The 20,765-nt window shown below is 46.0% G+C and overlaps 1 protein-coding gene, 1 long non-coding RNA gene and 1 other non-coding gene across 21 annotated transcripts in view; 2 read left to right on the top strand and 1 right to left on the bottom strand.

The window, feature by feature from the left end:
- Nucleotides 1–20,765, bottom strand: part of Palm2akap2 (PALM2 and AKAP2 fusion) — a 461,068-nt gene that overhangs the window by 84,669 nt on the left and 355,634 nt on the right.
- LOC148005809 (signal recognition particle RNA) lies at nucleotides 3,938–4,224 on the top strand. The gene has a single exon (XR_015621528.1).
- On the top strand, nucleotides 11,139–15,507 carry LOC148005808 (uncharacterized). Its single transcript, XR_015620895.1, has 3 exons — nucleotides 11,139–11,312; nucleotides 11,432–13,526; nucleotides 13,567–15,507. It is a non-coding gene; the product is annotated as an uncharacterized LOC148005808 (long non-coding RNA).

Here is a 20,765-nt window from a genome sequence, read left to right as displayed (position 1 = left end):
TCTGACTCCTCTCTGGCTCCTTCGGGACCCCTGAGCTCATTGGACATAATCACTGATATGAAACACATTCGTACCTATAACTAAGGATAGCATTAAGGGGCTGGAGAGATGGCACAGTGGTTAAGACCACTGACTGCTCTTCCGGAGGACCCGAGTTCAAATCCCAGCACCCATAAAACATCTCATACTGTTTATGACTGCAGTTCTAGGGGTTCCGATGCCCTCTTTTGGCCTCCCCAGGCGCCAGACGTGCAGGTGCATACATCCAGGCAAAACACCCATACGCATAAGACAAAAGAAAAATGTTAAGGCTTTAATAAGAATAATTTAATCAAGTCTTGTTTTGAAAGCTGGTTTGAGGGCTGGAGATGGCTCAGCGGGTTAAGAGCAATGACTGCTCTTCCAGAGTGCAGAGTTCAACTCCCAGCAACCATGACCATCTGTAATGGGATCTGATGCCCTTTTCCGGTGTGTCTGAAAACAGCTACACTTTACTCACATACATAAAATAAATAAGTCTTTTAAAAAGAAAAGAAAACTGGCTTGAGGTATGTGCACAGCTAGCAGGTAGCCTCGAAGGCCTGGTCTTGTCTATACTACCAGACGTTGCATACACAGAACTTAGGAACCTTTGTGGCTACTTAGCAGAGTATACCTAACACAGCCGTTAGGACGCATTCTCTGGGTTTTTATTTTATACTCCAGGTTTCAAAAATGGAGTGAGTACTGTTTGGTAGTTTGTGAGGCCACTGCAGCTCTACTCTTCTGGAAAGGGATTTGGACATGGACAGCCATGTCTTTGGGGTGCACATCACGTTTGCTGATTTATGTTTAACCGAGGATGCTCATAAACAAACAAACAAACACACAAACAAAGCACTAAGTCTAGGCTCTTTTGAGCACCACCTTCTAAGTTCACTGGAGTGCTGCTACCCATGGAAGACCTTTTTTTTTTTCCTTAATAAACCTTTTCTGTTTCTAAATAACAACAGTGATAAATATGTTCAGTGCAATGATACTTATAAAGGCAAATGCTAGAAGCCACAACATCAGAGAGCAGCAGGCACGTGGCATGTGTGATGCCCTAGGTTCAACCACCAGTTCCTCCAAAATTAAATAAACGAGGGCACAATTAAGATAGGGCAGAGGGTAGAGTGCTTCCCTTGAAAGCCTGAGATCAGCATTTGAAACCCCAGATCCATATGAAAGTGAAAAGGACTGATCCCCAAGTGTTGACCTCTGACCTCCACCCATATAGGGTAGGTAGCACATGTACACCTCCCACACTAATTAAATAAAGACGTAAAAGAATGAACAAGAAGCTATTAAATCACCCCTAATATAGACCACCTGACTAAACGCCAGTGGACGTGTGTGTAGCCATTAAAGAACACGTACACACACTAAATAAATAAGTAAATAAATAGATAGTCCCTGGTTTCTCATGTACCAAGATAGGATGATCATATGCACCTGTAATCCCAGCACTGAGGAAGTGGAGGCAGGAGGACCATAAATCCAAGGTCATCCTTGGCTACATAATGAGGTTAGCCTGAGGTATATGAAACCCTGTCTCAATAGATTGACTTTAAAATTAGAACAGATATAATTTTGAGAAAAGAGCACATACCAAGCACGACAAACAATAACTCACGAATGAGAGCCATCTTTTAAAGTTCTCCACAAGGGGCTGGGGATTTAGCTCAGTGGTAGAGCGCTTGCCTAGGAAGCGCAAGGCCCTGGGTTCGGTCCCCAGCTCCAAAAAAAAGAACCAAAAAAAAATAAAAAAATAAAAATAAAGTTCTCCACAAAGTGGCAAAACTCCGGGCTGAGCTTTCTCTTCACCATTATCTTTACACTGTTTTTGTTGCTGTTCTTTTATTTTGTTCTGACACAGAGTTTTGCTACGCAGCCCAGGATGACTTCAGAGGTAGCATCCTCCTATCCTCCTGCCCCAGGCCCTTGAGTGCTTGACTGCAGGCCTCTGACACCATGCCTAGCTCTTTTTGTTTGTGTGTTTAAATCTACCTGTGATAGTGGGCAAGCACTTTTCAGAGTCAGGGAAGGAACAGATCACGTAAACATCTGAGTCAGACCACAGACACTTGGAGGAGCCAGCCTGATGCTTCACATCCATGGAATGTGCATGGAGGAGGACAGCTAATCTAAGCAGGCTGAGCTCTGTTTGCCGCAGCAGATTGGAATGACCTATCTCCTCAGGAGAACAGCACTGGTGCGGCATAGGACAGCGATGACCCCAGTGTCTTCCCATGATGATCTGATAGCTTTGCTGGTGCTCAGGAGATGTGGTGGTTTGAATAAAAATGGCCCCATAGCTAGTGGTACTATTAGGAGAAAGGCCTTGTTGGAGAAAGTGTGTCACTCGGGGGTGGGCTCTGAGGTCCCGCATGCTCAAGCCACACCCAGTGTGCCATTCACTTCCTTCTGCCTGTGGATGCAGATATAGAACTCTCAGATTCCTCTCCAGCACTGTTTGCCTGCATACTGCCATGCTTCTTGTCATGATGACAATGGATGAAACCTCTGAACCCCAGTTAAATGTTTTCCTTTACAGGAGTTGCTGTGGTCATGGTGTCTCTTCACTGCAATGGAAATCCCAACTAGGACAGGAGAACATTGCATTTCTCACAGTAATATTTTTACCTACCTATTTACAATTCTAAAAATTAGAATTTTACCAGGGAGTCGTTCAATTGGCAGTCTTTGCCCAGCATGAAGCCCTGGGCTCAGTCCCTGGTTTCTCATGTACCAAGATAGGATGATATATACATCTGTAATCCCAGCACTGAGGAAGTGGAGGCAGGAGGATCATAAATCCAAGGTCACCTTGGCTACATAATGAGTTAGAAGTTAGCCTGGGATATATGAGACCCTGTCTCAATAGATTAATTATAAAATTAGAAAATATTGTAAACATAATGCTCTCTTGTTTTTATTCAGTGACTATTTCCTTAAAACAGAACAAACAATACAAAAACAAAATAAAAACAAAACAAAACAAACAAAAACAAAAAACAAAGCCAGCTTCACTCTTGAGCAGATTCTAGTTCCCAAATTGTAGACCCCACACCACATGGGCCAATTCAGGGTCCCCAGTGCCATTCAGTTCTCATATCATGAACCTTTTCCAATGTTGTACCCTTTCTAGACTTTCTCTTACAGCTCATGACCACTGAACATCACAGCTATTTCATCAAGTGTCCCTAGCTTAAGATAATATAAAAGACAGAAAAATTTACAAGTGTGGTTGGAAAGATGAGAACAGCTATTGATCTCCAGAGGACTCAAGTTTATTCCCAAGTTTTATCTTCCAAGTTTACTTCCTAGCACTTGCATTGGGGTAGCGGGCGGGCGGGGGGGGGGGGGGGGGCGCTGATCACTGTAACTCCAGCTCCAGAGATCCAATGCCTTCTTCTGGCTTCTTAGGGCAATGTATTCATGTGCACACGCACACACACACCCACACACACACTTAAAATAAAAAAATAAGGCTGGAGAGATGGCTTTGTGGTTATGACTATTAGCTGCTCTTCCAGAGGACCCAGGTTCAATTCTCATCACTCAACGGGGCAGTACAACTGTCTACAACTCCAGTCCCAGGAGACTGCTATACTCAGACATGCAGGCAAAACACCCATACAAATAAAAGTAAATAAAATTTCAAAACATAATACAATAAAACGTAAAACATCTTTTAAAACTTTATAAGTAGAAATCAAGGCTCAGCAGTGAAGAGCACTGGCTACCCTTCCACAGGACCTGGGTTCAAGTCCCAGCACCCACACGACAGCTTTAAACTATCCGTAACTCTAGTTCCAGTGGGATCTGACACCCTTGCACAGATACATATGCATGCAAAACACCAATGCACATAAAAAATAAAAATAAGTAAATTATTTTTTAATAAAAGAGGGATGCCGGGCGCGGTGGCGCACGCCTGTAGTCCCAGCTACTTGGGAGGCTGAGACAGGAGGATCGCTTGAGTCCAGGAGTTCTGGGCTGTAGTGTGCTATGCCGATCAGGTGTCCGCACTAAGTTCGGCATCAATATGGTGACCTCCCGGGAGCGGGGGACCACCAGGTTGCCTAAGGAGGGGTGAACCGGCCCAAGTCGGAAAAGAGGGAGAAACCAGTAAATCCTCAAAATGTATTTACTCAATCCCTTTTAAGAAGCACATGACCATCTTTTGTCCCAGCAGTCACTGAGGCAGAGGCAGAGGCAGAGAGCTAAAGGCCATCCTGGTCTATAGATCAAGTTCCAGGACAGCTAGGGCTACACAGAGAAAGGAAAAACCCTGTCTTGGAAAAACAATCAAACATCAAAATGAAAAAGTACAGCACCCCTACTACAAGTTTTCAGAACTTATACATAGAAAAGATCTTGAGAGAGAGCGTTCCTATTATAAAAGACAACACTGTGATGTGTCAACTTTTATCCCAGGGGCCACTGTTAAAGTAGGATTTGTCCTTTATGATTGGGAACAGGTAACTAGAATATATTCTTGAAATTTGTTGCTTGTTTCTTTTAGCCAAACATTTTTTAACTGAGAGAAAAACAAGCAAGGCTTACCCTACCTAAAGACTGGATCACCTACACAGTGGTCTAGACGGTGTCACAGACCCACATGGGGCATCAGTATTAGAGTCTTCTTAGCCTAGTCTTAGTCTTCATAGCCTTAGCCTGTGTTCAGTCCGGGTCAGGAGGCGCACAGGTCTTAGCTGAGAGGACGCCCCCCTGGGAGATCAACCTACTGTCTTTGTATTTAGGCATCTTCTTTCCTGAAGGCTGTATTTCCTGGAGACAAGACCAACAATGACGTACCCCCTGTAGGTTAAGATGGACTGATGGACTGGGAGATAGAGGCCTCAGGGCTGAGTGCCAAAGTCTCCCTGTGCTTCGGAATGTATGAGGTCATTACAGAGAAAGACAGAGTCGATTGTGATTTTCCTATCTTATACCTGGCGAGACGAAGAATGGAAGCCTTCCCTTCCTAGACTGGGGGTCTAGATGCTGGGTGAAGTGTCTAGAGATCAATAGTGTCCCTCTCTTCTCAGTCCTTGCCTCTGACTTGTATTTTCTAACGAAACAATTCACCTCAGAGAATCAAAGTGGAGTTGGCATTGAGGCGTTAAGCACAGAAGGAGGGAAATGAGGCGCCACATTAGAGGAGACCTAGGGTAGAAGTTAGGAGGGGGCAGGGGTTGAGTAGCTGAGAGGGGAGCAGTGGTTATAAGGAAGTGGAGTGAACTACCCCAAGGAGAGTTGGAAAATGGGACTCTGTGGCATGGTTTGAAGGTTGGCAGTGTTTGAAGGCCTTCACTCACAGGGACAGATTGTGCCTCCAAGAAGCTCACACACTGATAGCACAATTTTGCCCCTACACCAGACACTCCCATCCTAGGGCCAGCTCCAAAGCCCAGTCAAACCAACGTCTCCTCCAGGCCCAGCTCCATTCTTTCAACAAACCCTTAAGACCCTTTCAACAGGCCCTTAAGACGCCAGAAGACAAAGACAGACTCTTCCTCTTAGCTCCATTTTCAGCTTTTACTCCCTTTCCACAAATGATGCTGCTGGCTGATTCTACCATCCTCTTGGTTCTAGAAAGATCTAGGCTCAGCCACAGTCCTCTGACATCAGTGAGATCAGTGACGTGGTCCCTGGGTTCTGTTTCCCTCTTTCTCGCAAGGTCCAGAGGCGGCCCACCATTTCAAGAAAGAGTAAACGGATCTACTTGAGGGTCTTTGGAGAGGTCATGGCAGGGGCTCATGTGATAATTCCTCTACAGGCAGGGGGAGAGGCGTGTTGCAGTGAGCTTCTTTTTAGTGCTGGCATCTTGTGGAGGCTGTCTTATTGTTTCTCTTTGGTGCCACCCTGGCTGTGAGTAGCTGTTTACGAGAAGCAAGAGTTGACTTGGTAAATTCCCGAAGCATAATGTAAATGCCAGATCTTAAAGGCTGCAGTGGAGTCTTGCCCTGGCAAGAGCAGGAAGTAAAAAAAAAAAAAAAAAGAGGGATGGGAAGGGAGCCAGCAGGGGTCAAACACAAGTCACTGTGAGTGAATCCAAATCGATCCTCTGGGTCCCTGAGAAATCACCTAAAAAAATAATGGTCAGGAACACTGAAGTCTGTCTACACATTAAATCCTGTATCTTAATGTGACATCTATATTGGCTGGTTTTTGTTCAATTTGGCCCAAGCTAGAACCACCTGGGAAGAGAAAACCGATGAGGATTCGCCTCAATCAGACTGGCCCATAGGCAAGTCGTTGGCAGAATTTTCTTGATTAATGATTTCTGTGAGAGGGCCAGCCTGCAGTTTGAGGTGCCAGTCTGGGCTATATGAGAAAGCAGGTTGAGCAAGCCACGAGGAGCAAGTCAGTAAGCATTACTCCTCTGTGGCCCTTAGCGCCTGCCTCAGTTCTTGCCCTGACTTTCCTCAGTGATTGTACTGGCTAGTTTTGTGTGTTAACTTGACACAAGCTGGAGTTATCACAGAGAAAGGAGCTTCCCTTGAGGAAATGCCTCCATGAGATCCAGCTGTAAGGCATTTTCTCTACTAGTGAACAAGGCGGGAGGGCCCATTGTGGGTGGTGCCGTCCCTAAGCTGGTGGTTCTAGGTTCTATAAGAGGCAGGCTGAGCAAGGCAGGGGAAACAAGCCAGTAAGCAACATCCCTCCATGGCCTCTGCATCAGCTCCTGTTTCCTGACCTGCGTGAGTTCCAGTCCTGACTTCCTATGGTGATGAACAGCAATGTGGAAGTGTAAGCTGAGTAAACCCTTTCCTCCCCAACCTACTCCTTGGTCATGGTGTTTGTCCAGGAAACCCTCACTAAGGCAGTGATAGACTGTGACTAGGTCATGGTCCTCATCAAAGCGACAGAAAGCTAACAAGGTGTCTGAGCTCCTTGGCCTGCCCTTTCCAGGTTATGACATTTGAGTCACCACTTCACTGCATGGGAGGCAAAGGAACTTAGCCTTTCATTTTTTCCATTTCTTCAATTTCCTGCCTTTGTCTAGATTTCAATGCCAATAAGATGTCTAGTGCTAAAACTATGTAGACAAGCAAACCAGATGACACACACCTTTGGTTTTCCTGAAAATAAATCAATCTTGAAAAATGTATATGGAAAGATGGGTATTATTGGGCGGGAGAGATGCTCAGTGGTTAAGAACACTGACTGCTCTTCCAGAGGTCCTGAGTTCAAATTCCAGGAACTAGGGTGGCTCACAACCATCTGTAATGGGACCTGATTCTCTTCTGGTGTGTCTAAAGGCAGCTACACTGTACTCATATAAATAAAATAAATAAATCTTTTAAAAAATAGTATGGGGCTGGGGATTTAGCTCAGTGGTAGAGCACTTGCCTAGGAAGCGCAAGGCCCTGGGTTCGGTCCCCAGCTCCGAAAAAAAGAACCAAAAAAAAAAAAAAAAAGTATGAATAGAGTTTAGAGTTTATAAGCTTTTTGGAAAAAAAAAAGATGGGTATTATCACTTAGTATATTAAGTTGTTAAGTGAGTTAAGTTTTACATAATTGTTGGCTTCCCTTTTCCCCTTCTTTCAAAATACAGCTAAGGAAAGGTTTAGCCAGAGCTAGGCTGGTGGGTAAAGGCCCAGCATGGGGAGGGTAGAAGCAGGAGGAGCAAAACTTCAAGGCCGCAAGTTCAAGGCCAGTTTAGGGCTCAAAGAGACCCTATTACAAAGGAAGGAAGAAAAGGGAGGAGAAGGAGGAGAAGGGGGAGGACCAGGAAGAGAAGGAGGTTGAGGAGGAACAAAAGAGAAGGAGGAAGGAGCCAGCAAGATGGTTCTTAGGTAGGGGTTCTTATACTTGTTGCCAAGCCTGATGACCAGAGTTCAATCCCTGGGACCCACATGGTGGAGAGAAGTAACTCTTGTAAATTGTCCTCTGAGAGACACACGCACACACAGAGGTAATTTTAAAAAAAAATTTAAAGAAAGAACAAGAAATGCAGAATGTAATAGCAGTATGTCCAAGATTCAAGACTATATGAAGAAATGTCTCATTATAATTAGGATCTACCACCTTAAGCCCAATGTCAAAAGCTTCTCTGGGTGGGTGGCAGAGTGCAGGGCTCAAACCCACTCATTTATTTTAATAAGCTTTGAAAATAACTTACCACCCGGCCTATCACAGGGACCTAGTTGTACGAGTCTTAGTTGTCTTATCTGTAAAGATGAATGGACTCGACCAAATAATTGATAAGAACCTTCTTTTCATTTTCTAAAATTTAAACAATTATTCTAAAATTTATTATTCCTTGGGATTATCCAAATGGCTGTTGCCTGCTGGATAGTTAGGTCTAGGATAGAAATCCTCCCCTCTGGAATTGTGACAGATGTGTGTGACCTTGGACCACTCGTTCACATCTCGTGTTTCATTTCTTCCTTTCTTTTTCTTCTTCTTCTTCTTCTTCTTCTTCTTCTTCTTCTTCTTCTTCTTCTTCTTCTTCTTCTTCTTCTTCTTCTTCTTCTTCTTCTTCTTTTATTTTCTTTTTGAGACAGGGTGAGGGGACTCTGGTCAGCTCAACTGTGGTAGGTATGGCTCTGTCAGGCCCCGCCCTTCTCCCCAATTCCCTCTGCCTTGCTAAAAACCATGATATTATGTTCCTAAAGCTAACCCCAAGAGCTATTCCCTTATTTGACCAATCCTCTTTCTGAGGCTGACCACCAATGTCCAGCTATCAAAGAATTTAAGTACAGCAAAAGCCCCTTTTGGCTCACCCAATTAGCATGTCCAATTAAGATTAAACACCTTATCCTAACACAGGATTTCCCACTTTACTTTCATAAACTGCCTTTTTCCCTATGGGGCACATCTGTCTCTCTCCTCTCTAGCCAGAGGCAGTCCTCCCCTGTAACCCCCAGGATAAATACTGCTTACCCCTATGCCTTGCCCCCTTTCTCCCCTCTTCTTTGTTACCTTCTCCCTCTCCCTCTTCTTATATCTCCTGTCTTTGTCCCTTATCTCCGCCCTCTGTCCCTCTGGGGCAAATAAATCTCCTTTGTGTTGAGAATTTGGTTCTGGGGTGTCTTGAGCTGACGACTATAATATTCCCTACACAGCATATCACACAGTCCAGGTTGACCTTAAACTCCTTAGCTTCCTGTCTCTACCTCTCAAGAGCTAGGATTACAAGCGTGAGTCACTGCACTGGGCTGTTTCTTTGTGTGCGGTGTGGCGTAGGCAATGTCCAGTGCAGTCCCTGCTCGGGATGATGAATACGCAGAGGTGGGTGAAAGTGTTCCCACAGGGGGCTCCATGCTGGGCTGTCCTGTCACTCTGGTATGAGCTACGATCGCGTGCTTCCTTCCCTCCATGCAGTGTGCCAGGATGCCCACTGGGCGGGGATGCTGCCAGCCCCTTCCTCTCCAAACAGCCAAGCAGGCAGCCACCCACCGTGAGTCAGGGCACTAAATCGAAGGAAGGCATCCTTGATCTAATCGAATGACGATTTAACAGAAATAGAAATAAGCACTTGATTATGACTTATCCAAAATAAAATGCTCATAAACCTCTAAATCATGCTCGCCTCCTCGTGATAAGCCAGACCACGTGGAAACTGAAGCCGGTGAGCAGCTATCAGGAGTTATCGGTGTCAGCTTTACCTCTAGCATCTTTTTTTTTTTCCTGTCTCTGCAAGGCTTTGCTATCAGATAAACCCTAAGGAGGCCATCCTTTCCTCCACACTTTCTCCACATCTCTCACCGTCAGAGTTAAAATGCCCAAAAGAAGTCGCTTCTGCCATTTAACCACAAATTCAACTGGAGTTTGGAGGATCACCTAGAGTTGACACTTCAGAGGCACATCGGGTGGTGAAGACAGCTAAAGGTTCTGCTCCACTGAAAACAGACAAGACTCTGGCAAGCTCTGCTAGTAATGGCGCTTGCCACGTGTCTGGCCACTCTAGTTCAACCCCTGGAGCCCACACAAAAAGATGAAATAGTTCCTTGAACATTGTCCTCTGGCCTTCACATGCCAAGACATAGATACCTGCGTGCACGTGCGTACACACACACACAGAGACAGACTGACACAGAGAAAGACAGAGACTCATACATACACTTTTAAATAAATGTAAAATATGGAAGGGTTGAACCACACTAATAAGCCCTGAGAATGATATGACATCACATACTAAAATTCGTCTGTCTGGAGAGCCAAGTGCATCCCTCAGCTGTTACTGGGACAAACACATGTTTTGGAATCAATTTCAGGCAGGCTTAGTGGCTCATATCTATAATCCCGGTACTGAGAAGCTGAGGCAGAAGGAATGTTGAGAGTTTAGGAGGCTAGCCTGAGCTACAGAGCAAGACCCTGCCTCAGAAAGAGACAAAAAAGAAAAACGAAAACAAGTCAATGCACTTGATCTTAAATTTGGAGAAAGTTAATTGGGTTAAGTTAGCTAGGGTTTTTATTGCTGCAATGAACACCATGACCAAAAGCAAGCTGGGGAGGAAAGCCTGGCTTTATACCTCTACATCGTAGTTCATCACTGAAGGAAGTCAGGACAGGAACCAAACCGTGCAGGAACCTGGAGGCAGGAGCTGATGCAGAGGCCACGGAGGAGTGTTGCTTCCTGGCTTGTACCCCATGGCTTACTCAGCCTGCTTTCTTATAGAACCCAGGACCACCAGCCCAGGGATGGCTCCACCTATCATGGGCTGGGCCCTTCTGTATCCACCACTGATTAAGAAAAACGCCCTACAGCCAGATCTTATGGAGGCACTTGGCCAATTGAGATTCCCTCCCTTCAGACCACCCCAACTTATGTCAAGTTAACATAAAGCCATCCAGTACAGAAACGCGTGTTTATTCAAAACTAAGTATTTGCCAGACACTTGGGAGGTTACTACTATTTATATTACAACAATGACTGTCATTCTTTTATTATTTTAGACAGTGTCTTGCCATGTAGCCCACTGTGAACTGAACTCAAACCCAAGATTCTCTTGTATCAGCTTTCTGATGCTGGAATTGGAGATACGAACAAATGTGGGTGCAGGGAGCAACACCTGGGCCGTCTAAAATGGCAACAAGTGTTCTTAGCTGCTGAGCCATCTCTTCAGATCCTTAAATTATTTTTTTTCTTTTTTTTTTTTCGGAGCTGGGGACCGAACCCAGGGCCTTGTGCTTGCTAGGCAAGCGCTCTACCACTGAGCTAAATCCCCAACCCCCTTAAATTATTTTTTAGTTTGGTTTGTTTTTAAGGAATTAATTTTTATGTGTGTGCAGTGTATGTGTACTGATGTGTGTATGTGTGTGTTGATATTGGTGTGGGTGCACATGTGTGTGAGTGTGTGTGTTGATGTTGATATTGGGGTGTGTGTGTGTGAGGGTGTGTGTGTGTGTGTGTGTGTGTGTGTGTGTGTGCACACACGCGTGCACCCACGAGTGGGAACATATAGAAGCTGGAGATTGATGTTAGGCATCTTCCTCTATGACTCAATCTCCACTTCATTTTTTGAGATAGGGTCTCTCACTGAACCTATTGTTCATTGGCTAAACTGGCTGGCCGGTGATCTCTGGGGACCTACCTGTTCTCAGTCTGTAGCATTAGAGTTACAGACGTGCCATGCACTGCCACACTGGAGTTTTTGTGGTGCTGCTAAGAACCTGAACTCACTTCTCATGCTGGCTGGCACCCTATCGACTGAGACACCTTCTCAACCTCAAGGCGGCCTCAATCTTGGCCAGTCAAAGAGGTGCAGAACTTTAATCTCAGTACTGAGGAGGCAGAGGCAGGATGATCTCTGTGAGTTCAAGACAAGCCTGGTCTACATAGTGAGCTCTAAGACATCCAGAACTACATTATGAGACCCTGTCTCAAAACAAAACAAAACAAAAGACAAAAACACCACCACCACCCCCAATTAAAAAGCTCCAACCTTAAGAACACCCCAGCCTCTCCTCCAGAGTAGCAGAAGCAGGGGAGCCCATATGACTTCATAACTAGTGTGAAGTGCTATGAATCCCACTGTCATCGAATTTAGCGATCAGCCCACCACCGATACCCCCTTTTCAGTGATGTTCACTTAAATGCCTAATGAGGGGGAAAAAGTAAAGCACAAAACCAGCCAAGCTGCTGGAAACCTCGTCCCTTTTAACTAATGCAGTATGGAAGTTTATTTGAACAAAGTACAAAACCCCAGAGGAGCATGGAATACTGATGCAAATCAAACCCAATCTGGGAAATGCTCACTTGTTAAATTCTCATTTGCCCAAAGCCACGGGAAGAGGGGTTTTAAACCGTGGCCGCCACGGCATTGTCAAGAGATTTTGGTAACTGAAATGCATCAGCATTTAGATAAAAACAGACAAGCTTCATTTCCACTTCAGAAAAGAAAGTTTATCCTTTTTATTTTAATAGTGGGGCAGAGGGGGGTTGTGGGTGTGTGCACATGAGTGCGGGGGCCCACAGAAGGCAGAGCCACAGTCCCCTGGAGCTGGAGTGACAGGCCATGGTGAATATTTGACGTGGATCCGGGGAACCCAACTTGAGGGCAGCTTCAATAGCAATCAGTAAACATTCCTGTGACTGCTGAACCATCTCTCCTGCACCTTCTTTTTCACTTTTAGTGACAACTAGAAAAAGTAAAATTTAGGACAGAAGAGCATACCTTACCAACATCGCAGAGACTGAGCAATGCTCAAACCAAACTCTTGACCAGAGCTAATCAGGACGCCAAGCCAGGAGGGCTGCCAGGAGGGCTAGCTTAGGCTGCACAGTGAGTTTTCTTGTTGGCTGTGTTTGTTTGTTTGTTTCTTGCTTTTCTTTTCTTAAGAGGGAAAGGGAGAGAAGGTGCTAATGGAAAGGGGAAGGTGTTGCTAAGGGAAGGGGTGCTAAAAGAAAGGTAACATCAGGATAACATGTGGATGTCGGAAAGAGCCCCCAGGGTGTCCAAGAAGCTCCCATGACTTAAACAAAGCTCAGAAACTTTCCAACCGAAGCACAAACTATCAGGTCATGTGAAGGTAAGTCTTTATTAATCCTAGTAAACAGAAACACAAAGTGATATCCTGGGGAAAGTTGAGCCCCGTGTATTTCTTCTCTCTCACAATATTAGCTTACAGCTTTTGCAACAGCCAGGGTGGAGGAGGAAATGCCGGGTTCACACCCACCCCCCTCAGATGCCTTTTTAACCAGGTCTGTGTACAATGCATTTTAAAAGCCTATTGTTAGGGCTGGGCTGTTTTGGTTTGTTTCTTCTCCTCACTGATAATGGGTCCGGTTGCCTTGAAGTCAACTCACTCCTGGGTGGGGAACACCCACCCAACAGACAAACAGGAACCGAGTCAGGAATGCTGTGGGGAGCCGCAGTTCTCAAGCTGAGGGTTGTGACCCCCTGGGCAAACCCGGTTCAAAAAAATATTTGCATTGCGATCCGTTAACAGTAGTAAAATGACATTTATGCAGTAGCAAGGAAAATAATTTTATGGGGGTGGGGGTGGGGGTGGGGGTGGGGGTGGGGGTGGGGGTGGGGATAGGGGTGGGGGTGGGGGTGGGGGTGGGGGTGGGGGTGGGGATAGGGGTGTCCCTGCAGCATGAGGAATTGGGTTAAAGGGTCGTAGCATTAAGAAGGTTTTCAGAACCATTGTTCTAGAAGCTGCTTGAGCCCGGAGTCTACATCCTAGGACACCTTGGCTGAATTCTTTAATAAAAAAAATTGTTTTATTCACCAATTATCTTCATTAATTTATTATGCGTAGTTTTTAAAGCCCTTCTTGTGGTAGAGGGTGTATTGGTGGAGGGAGCATAGTTCATGCAACCATGACACCAATCTTAATCTCCTGAGCTCACACGAAAGTAACCGTCAGTGTTACCATGGCTAGAACAGTGAGAGCCTTTTGCTATCTGGGATGAAAATAATCCACATAGGAATGAAGTCCTTAACTGAGAGAACTGTCCTTGATCAGTCGCTGTCCCTCAAAGGAGACTGAACCCCCACATCGGCTCCCCCCTGCTCTGCCTGGAGCTAACTCCTCAGTTAGAGACTATGGACTAAAGGACTGGATGCCTGTTTCTCCTCCCTCCTCTATCTTCCCAACGATAAGAAAGCCAGGCTCTGTGTGCTTTCATTATCAACTGTCTGATAAACAAAAGTCACCACGAAGTCTCTGCGCCTGATAATGAGTCTCACAAACAGGATGCTGAGCTGAAACTGCACAGAGGGCGAGAGAGACCCAAAACATTCCAATAGGGCAGCAGAGGCCCACAGGGAGGCACACACCTTTAATCCCAGCACTCAGGAGGCAGAGGCAGGTGGTCTCGGAGTTTGAGACCAGCCTAGTGTAGAATGAATCCCAGGACAGCTAGGACTATATATAGAGAGTGACCCTGTCTCAAAAAACTAAAAAGAAGAAAAAAAAAGAAAGAAATATGGGAGAGAATGCAGACATTCACACTTTTGGTCATACTAGGTAAGAACAAATCTTACGAACAGCCAGTGTTTTGCTCCCTGGTTCTCAGTCCTGCATGCTACTTTGTCTGGTAAATCCTGCGTCTGTGTTTCCAGGAGTTTAATCCTCCTAACTATGAGCTAAGTACCATTCTCCAAGCAATTCAGGGAAGGATACTGAACTTACCAAAGAAAGCTCAGTGTGCTGGAACTGCAAAGAGAGAGCCAGGATTTGAAGCTGCTTCTGGAATCTGTTTAAATCTGTAGTCTCTCGGAACAGCCCTTCCTCTACTGTGTAAGCCACAAGGCAGCCGCCTGTCAGTCTGCGCCCCGGCATCAGTGACCCCTTGAATAGGCAGACGGCTCACATCACAGACCTGTCATTGTGCACCTTCTGCAAGGTTACAATTCTTCAGTGTAGGGACAGGGAGCTCTTCTGAGCTTGTGGGGATCTCAGGGATGGATCACAGCTCTCCACAGCAAGGGCAACAACATGAAGTGCCCCTCATGACCATGGAAGGACGAATGGATTTTCAAAACTGGCTGCTGCATACCTTGACCTATTCTTTATGTTTCTAGTCCTGGTATTGCAGCCCACGTTTATCCAGTTTTGAAAGGAATAAAAAACAGTTTGGGTGTGGCGGCGCACACCTGGAATGCCAGCACTTGGGATGCTGAGGAAGAGGGAGTACCTTGAGTTCAAGGCCAGCCTGGACTATACAGCAAGTGCCAAGTCAACCTGAACTACACAGCAAGACTGTTTCAAAGGGGGTGGGGGGAGGACTGGGCATAGAGATGGCTCAGCTGGTAAAGGCACTTGCCACTAAGCCTACTGACCTGAGAGAGTTTAATCCCAAGAACCCACATGTTAGAGAGAACGGACTCTGGAAACTGTCCTCTGACCTTCACATATACACCACGCCATAGCACTCTCAAGTGAGGAGACACACACACACACACACACACACACACACACACACGTGAAGGAAAGATTAGTGCGGTGGTATATACCTGAAGTCTCAGCTATGCTAGAGGCTGGGAAAGGGAGGTGCTTAAATTCAAGAGTTTGAGGCTAGCCTAAGCAACGTAGCATAAGGGTGCTCAGCCTCAAAAAACAAAACAAAACAAAAAACCCTTAGGAAACCGCAAAGGAGGATTACTGCAAATACCAGGCCAGCCGGTGCTATTGTGTGAGACTCTGTTTCTAAAACCATCCTCCTCCTACAAGAAAAGGAATGGCTTGCCTGTAATCCCAGCACTTGGGAGACTGAGCAGGACCACAGAAGGGCAACATAAGCCCTCTGAAAAGCAATCAGCTAATTCAAGGGATAAAATCCTGCATTTGCTACAGTCTGGATAAACCCTGGGGACTGTGCTGGTTGAAATAAGCCAGTCCCAAAAATCAAATACTGTGTGATTTGATTCATTTGAGGTTTCTAGGACAAACAAGTTCAGAGAGACTCACGGCAGAGTCAGGTTTGTGATTTACAGCTGTAACCCCACTACTTGGGATGTGGAAGCAGGAGGATCAAGGGTTCAAGACCAGCCTGGGATCCATAAGCATATCGAGAGAGAGAGAGAGAGAGAGAGAGAGAGAGAGAGAGAGAGAGAGAGAGAGAGAGAGGAGAGATGCTTTGTTGTACCATGCATCCACAGGCTTTCAGGCAGAAGTCACACTGCTGTCACGGATGTCACAACGTTGGCTGGCTCCCTAACAGAAAGCCATTCTCTGAGGTGCCACAGATGCTTTCTAACAGGGACAAGTCACCCAAGACTGCTAGTGCTAGGAATAGAAACCCACAGAAACAAAAACACTCGGGTCCCTCTCAGAGTATGCTCCATTCCAGCTGAAAGAACATCAAAGACTGAGAAAGTGTGTCTTCCCCATTGTGATGGGCACCCCTTCCTGCTTCAGAAGTGTGGACATGGAGATGCTGTCCCTCCCAGCCCCTGCACAGCAATTCAACTCGTATCTTTCCTTACGTCAGTCCAACAGCAAGGCCCTGATGACCCAGCCTGTGGAGGCCGAAGGGGTTGGATCCCCCTGAAGCTGGAGTTACAGGCAATTGTGAGCCGACCAAGATGGATGCTGGGAACTGAATTCAGTCCTCAGCAAGAACAGCAGAACCTCTTAGCCTCTGAGCTGCCACCCCGAGCCCCTAATGGGTTCTTCAGCATTTCTCAACTTGTATATAGGTGGCGACCCATCTGGGGTCTCATATCAGCTATTTACATTACAATTCCTAACAGTAGCAAAATTACAGTTATGAAGGAACAATAAAATAATTTTATGGTGGGGGGGTCACCACAACATGAGGAACCCTATTAAAGGGTCATAGCTTCAGGAAGGTTGGGAACCACTACAAGCGAATACAGCATTTGGACCTGCAAACACTGAGCTACCCCACTCTAGAGTGTCTCAGGCTCTCTGTGGTGGAGATCAAGGATGGGCTGGGACCATTGGTCATCCCCTCCAGAGAGGACAGGCACATTGCCACCCTGGGGATTCCAGTTGGGTTTTTTTCCTCTGGCTTTCAAAAATATCACTTTTTCATGAGTCCTTATTCAGCTACAATCAAAACTTTCTCTTCTTCATTATCTCTTCTTCACACCTTAGCTAGGCAGCTATGGTCCTTGCTGCTTGCTTCTTGAGTGTGCAATTTAGTACTAAAGCTCTTCCAGGATCAAAACCATCAACAAGATGGCTGGTCTGCTACTTCTTTGTATTCAAATGCTAAGTTTTGTACCTCAAGATCTGATTGCCTCACAGGAGATCCTCAAGTACAGAGAGCAATGCTATGTAAACCCTGCTCCTCAATTTAACGTAAACTGGTTAGTAAAAGGCCAGTGATTGGACAGTAGGGAGAGAGGGGCGGGACTTGAGGATCAAGTGGAGGGGGAGGGTCTCAGGAGAGACCAGAAGAAGGACACAGAGAGAGCAGGAGGCTACCAGGGTAGGAGATGAACCACCAGCACATGGCCAGGAGGAACAGCAACTAACAAGGGACATATGGCTGGGAGGTCAGTTAGAATACTTCAAAACCTGCCCAATCGAGGCTTATAGTTTGTAAGTAAAATACCAGGATTGTGTGTCTTTTATGCAGACCAGCTAGAAAATAATGATTCATTTTACATGGCACTGGGTGTCAGTAAGAGCCCTTGCTGCCTTTACCCATGGGTGTTCTGAACGGTTCCTTAGAAGTCCCTGAAGAAGTGAACAGTCTTTAGGGACTCTCTCAGCTCTGGGTTCCGACACTTACCCAGGTTTTCCAGAGCTCACACTTGACCACACAGGACAGAGCAACGCACATGGCTATGATGGGATGGATCATGCCCCTCCTCCCAGCCCAACTCTTCTGCTGAAGTCCAAACCTGAGGAGTTCACAGTATGAGGTCTTCAGGATGCACCTCCTTCACTGTGACTGGTGCTCTGAGGAGAAGGACCTAGTAAACTGTGGCTGGAAACTGGAACTGTCCAGTGCCTGTCTGGGCGCTGGAAACCATGAACAAACCGAAATGCCAGGTGTGGTGGTGCACACTTTTAATCCCAGCACTAAGGAGCCAGAGGCAGGTGGATCTCTGGAAGTTCAAGGCCAGCCTGGTCTACAAAGCAAGTCCTGGGCTACCCAGTGTGATACTGTCTTAAAGTAAGTTAATGGTAATAACAATGGCAGGGTAGAGTGGTGCATGCCTTCAATCCCCGCACTTGGAAGTTGGAGTTAGAAGGATCTCTGGGAATTCAAGGTGGGTCTGGTGTAGGCACTAAATTCCAGGACAGCCAGGACTACATGAGGCCTTGTTTCAAAAGTAAACAAACAAAATAAAGTGTTGGATAATCGAGCATCTTATAAAACTTCATACCTGAAACTTCCTGTTCCAACATCATCTTCTGGCCTCTGTACTGATGGGTGCACACGTGCGCATGTGCATGCACACACGCACACGCACACACATGAAGACATGCACACACACATGCATGCACACATACACATATACACTACCACACATACACACACATGCATGCACACATACACATATATACTATCACACATACACACACATGCATGCACACATACACACATACACTATCACACATACACACACATGCATGCACACATACACACATACATCACACACACACACACACACACACACACACACACACACACACTTTAATTTTTCTTTTTAACAGAGGCTAACAAGATAGCTCATCTAAGATGCTTCCTCCAAGTCTGACAACTGGTTTTGGATGACTGGGAGCTACATGGTAAAAGAGGAGAAGTGAGTCTCATAAGTTATCCTTCTAAATCACACATCTTGAGTACTGTGTTGCAAGTATGTAACCACAGAGAGAGAGGGGAGGGAGGGAGAGGGAGAGAGAGGAGAAAGGTAAACATCTTTGTATTCAAAATGAACAAATGCTAAATTTTCTGTTATCTGGACAAGTTCAAAGTTTAGAGATAAAATTAACTTAGCAGATGATTTCAACTTAAAGGTGGCAGAGTATGACTCTTCTACTACGGGAGGACATGGGACAGAAGGGAAAATTGGAGTAAAACAAGAAAGTAGGCTAAAGTAGCTGTAGCAGACCTCAAGGGGACTCTGACAGCTGCTGATTAATGGGCTAAGGATGTAACCCAGAGGTAGAGCACTTGTCTAGTATGCCAGAGGCCCTGCAGATAAACAATGCCCCTTTAATGAATACAACAGTACTTCAAAACAGTCAAGGGAAGGCCCCAATGCACAGTAAGCCTGTGGGCTCAACCCAGGCCTTTACACAGGTTCACCTTCCGTTCAAAAGAGAAAGGAAGAAAGCAAAGGGGACGGAGCTCAGCATCTAATGAAAAAAGTGGGAAGGAAGAGGCCCAAGAGTACCTGGCCGTGGTACCCAGTGGTACCCATGGGCCGAGAAAACAAAAGGCACTGAAGGAGAAAAGCAGGAGCAAGGTCTCTGGGGATGCAGAGAAGACAGGGTTGCAAGTCCACTTCTGCTCCCCTTCCCCAGCCTGGCATTTCCTCCCCCAGCCTCCAGGTGGCACAGCTGGCTTAGCACAACCTGCTTGGGTACTGAGAGCCAGGACTCAGTCCTGGGCAAGTCTCAGGAGGGAAAAAGAAAAGGCCAAGCAGGGGCTGACTGACGGATGGCAGGGTCATCCAATGGTTAGCCTCATCCCAGCCACTTGTGTAGAAATCGACTGAGTATCCCCTGTGTACTAAAGCCAGCGACTCTCAAGGTGCTGTGAGCGTCACTGTGTTTCTGATTCCTCTCTCAAATCCCAAGAGGAAGTTTCACAGCCGCAGAGGGCACGGCAATGAGGAACATCTCCTCTAGGATGTCTAGGAACACGGTCAGTAGCTGGACTAGGCGTTCTTTCTTGTTTCGTAAAGAGTGACACATCTGCATATGTTCGTTTAATGCTTCTGTTGCTGCTGGATTTTATTTTTATTACTTGTTCGTTTGCTTTGAGACAGGATCTCTCTATGTAGCCCTGGCTGTCTTGGAACTCCAGAGATCTACCTGCCTCCGCCTGCCTGGTGCTGGTCATCTTACCGTTTAAATAGTCTCTTAAATAGTGAAGCTGGCTCTTCTGCACCATGCAGACAAGGATGACCCTGAACTTCACATCCACATCCAGAGTTGTGGGATTACAGCCCCATATAAGCAAACTCTATGTAGGGGATCAAACCCGAAGTTTCATGAACGCTAGGCAAGCGCTATACTGACTGAGACACACCCTCAGCTGCAAGATCCTTTTCCTTTTTTTGTTTGTTCTCTCTTCTCCTTCTCCTTCTCCTTCTCCTTCTCCTCCTTCTCCTTCTCCTTTTCTCCTTCTCCTTCTCCTTCTCCTCCTTCTCCTTCTTCTCCTTCTCCTTCTCCTCCTTCTTCTTCTCCTTCTCCTCCTTCTCCTTCTCCTTCTCCTTCTTCTCCTTCCCCTTCTCCTCCTTCTCCTTCTCCTTCTCCTTCTCCTTCTCCTTCTTCTCCTCCTTCTCCTCCTTCTCCTCCTCCTTCTCCTTCTTCTCCTTCTCCTCCTTCTCCTTCTCCTTCTCCTTCTCCTTCTCCTTCTCCTTCTCCTTCTCCTTCTCCTTCTCCTTCTTCTCCTTCTCCTTCTTCGAATAGGACCACAATACATATGCCTGGGTGGCTTGAAATTCACTGTGTAGATTGGGCTGATTTTAAACTTTACCTATCTGTCTCTATTAATTTCTTTTAATATTACATTTATTTTTAATTATGTACATGTTTGTGAACCTGGGTGTGGATTTGTCCATGTGAGTGGAGTTAGCCTCGGGAGTATTTGGATCCTCTGGGTCTGGAGTTCCAGGCAATTG

Source organism: Rattus norvegicus, chromosome 5, assembly GCF_021556685.1.
Source record: "Rattus norvegicus strain SHRSP/BbbUtx chromosome 5, alternate assembly SHRSP_T2T, whole genome shotgun sequence".
NCBI classification, from domain to species: Eukaryota; Metazoa; Chordata; class Mammalia; order Rodentia; family Muridae; genus Rattus; species Rattus norvegicus.
The sequence above is the reverse complement of the archived record's forward strand: the minus strand, read 5'-3'. Positions and strand labels throughout refer to the sequence as shown.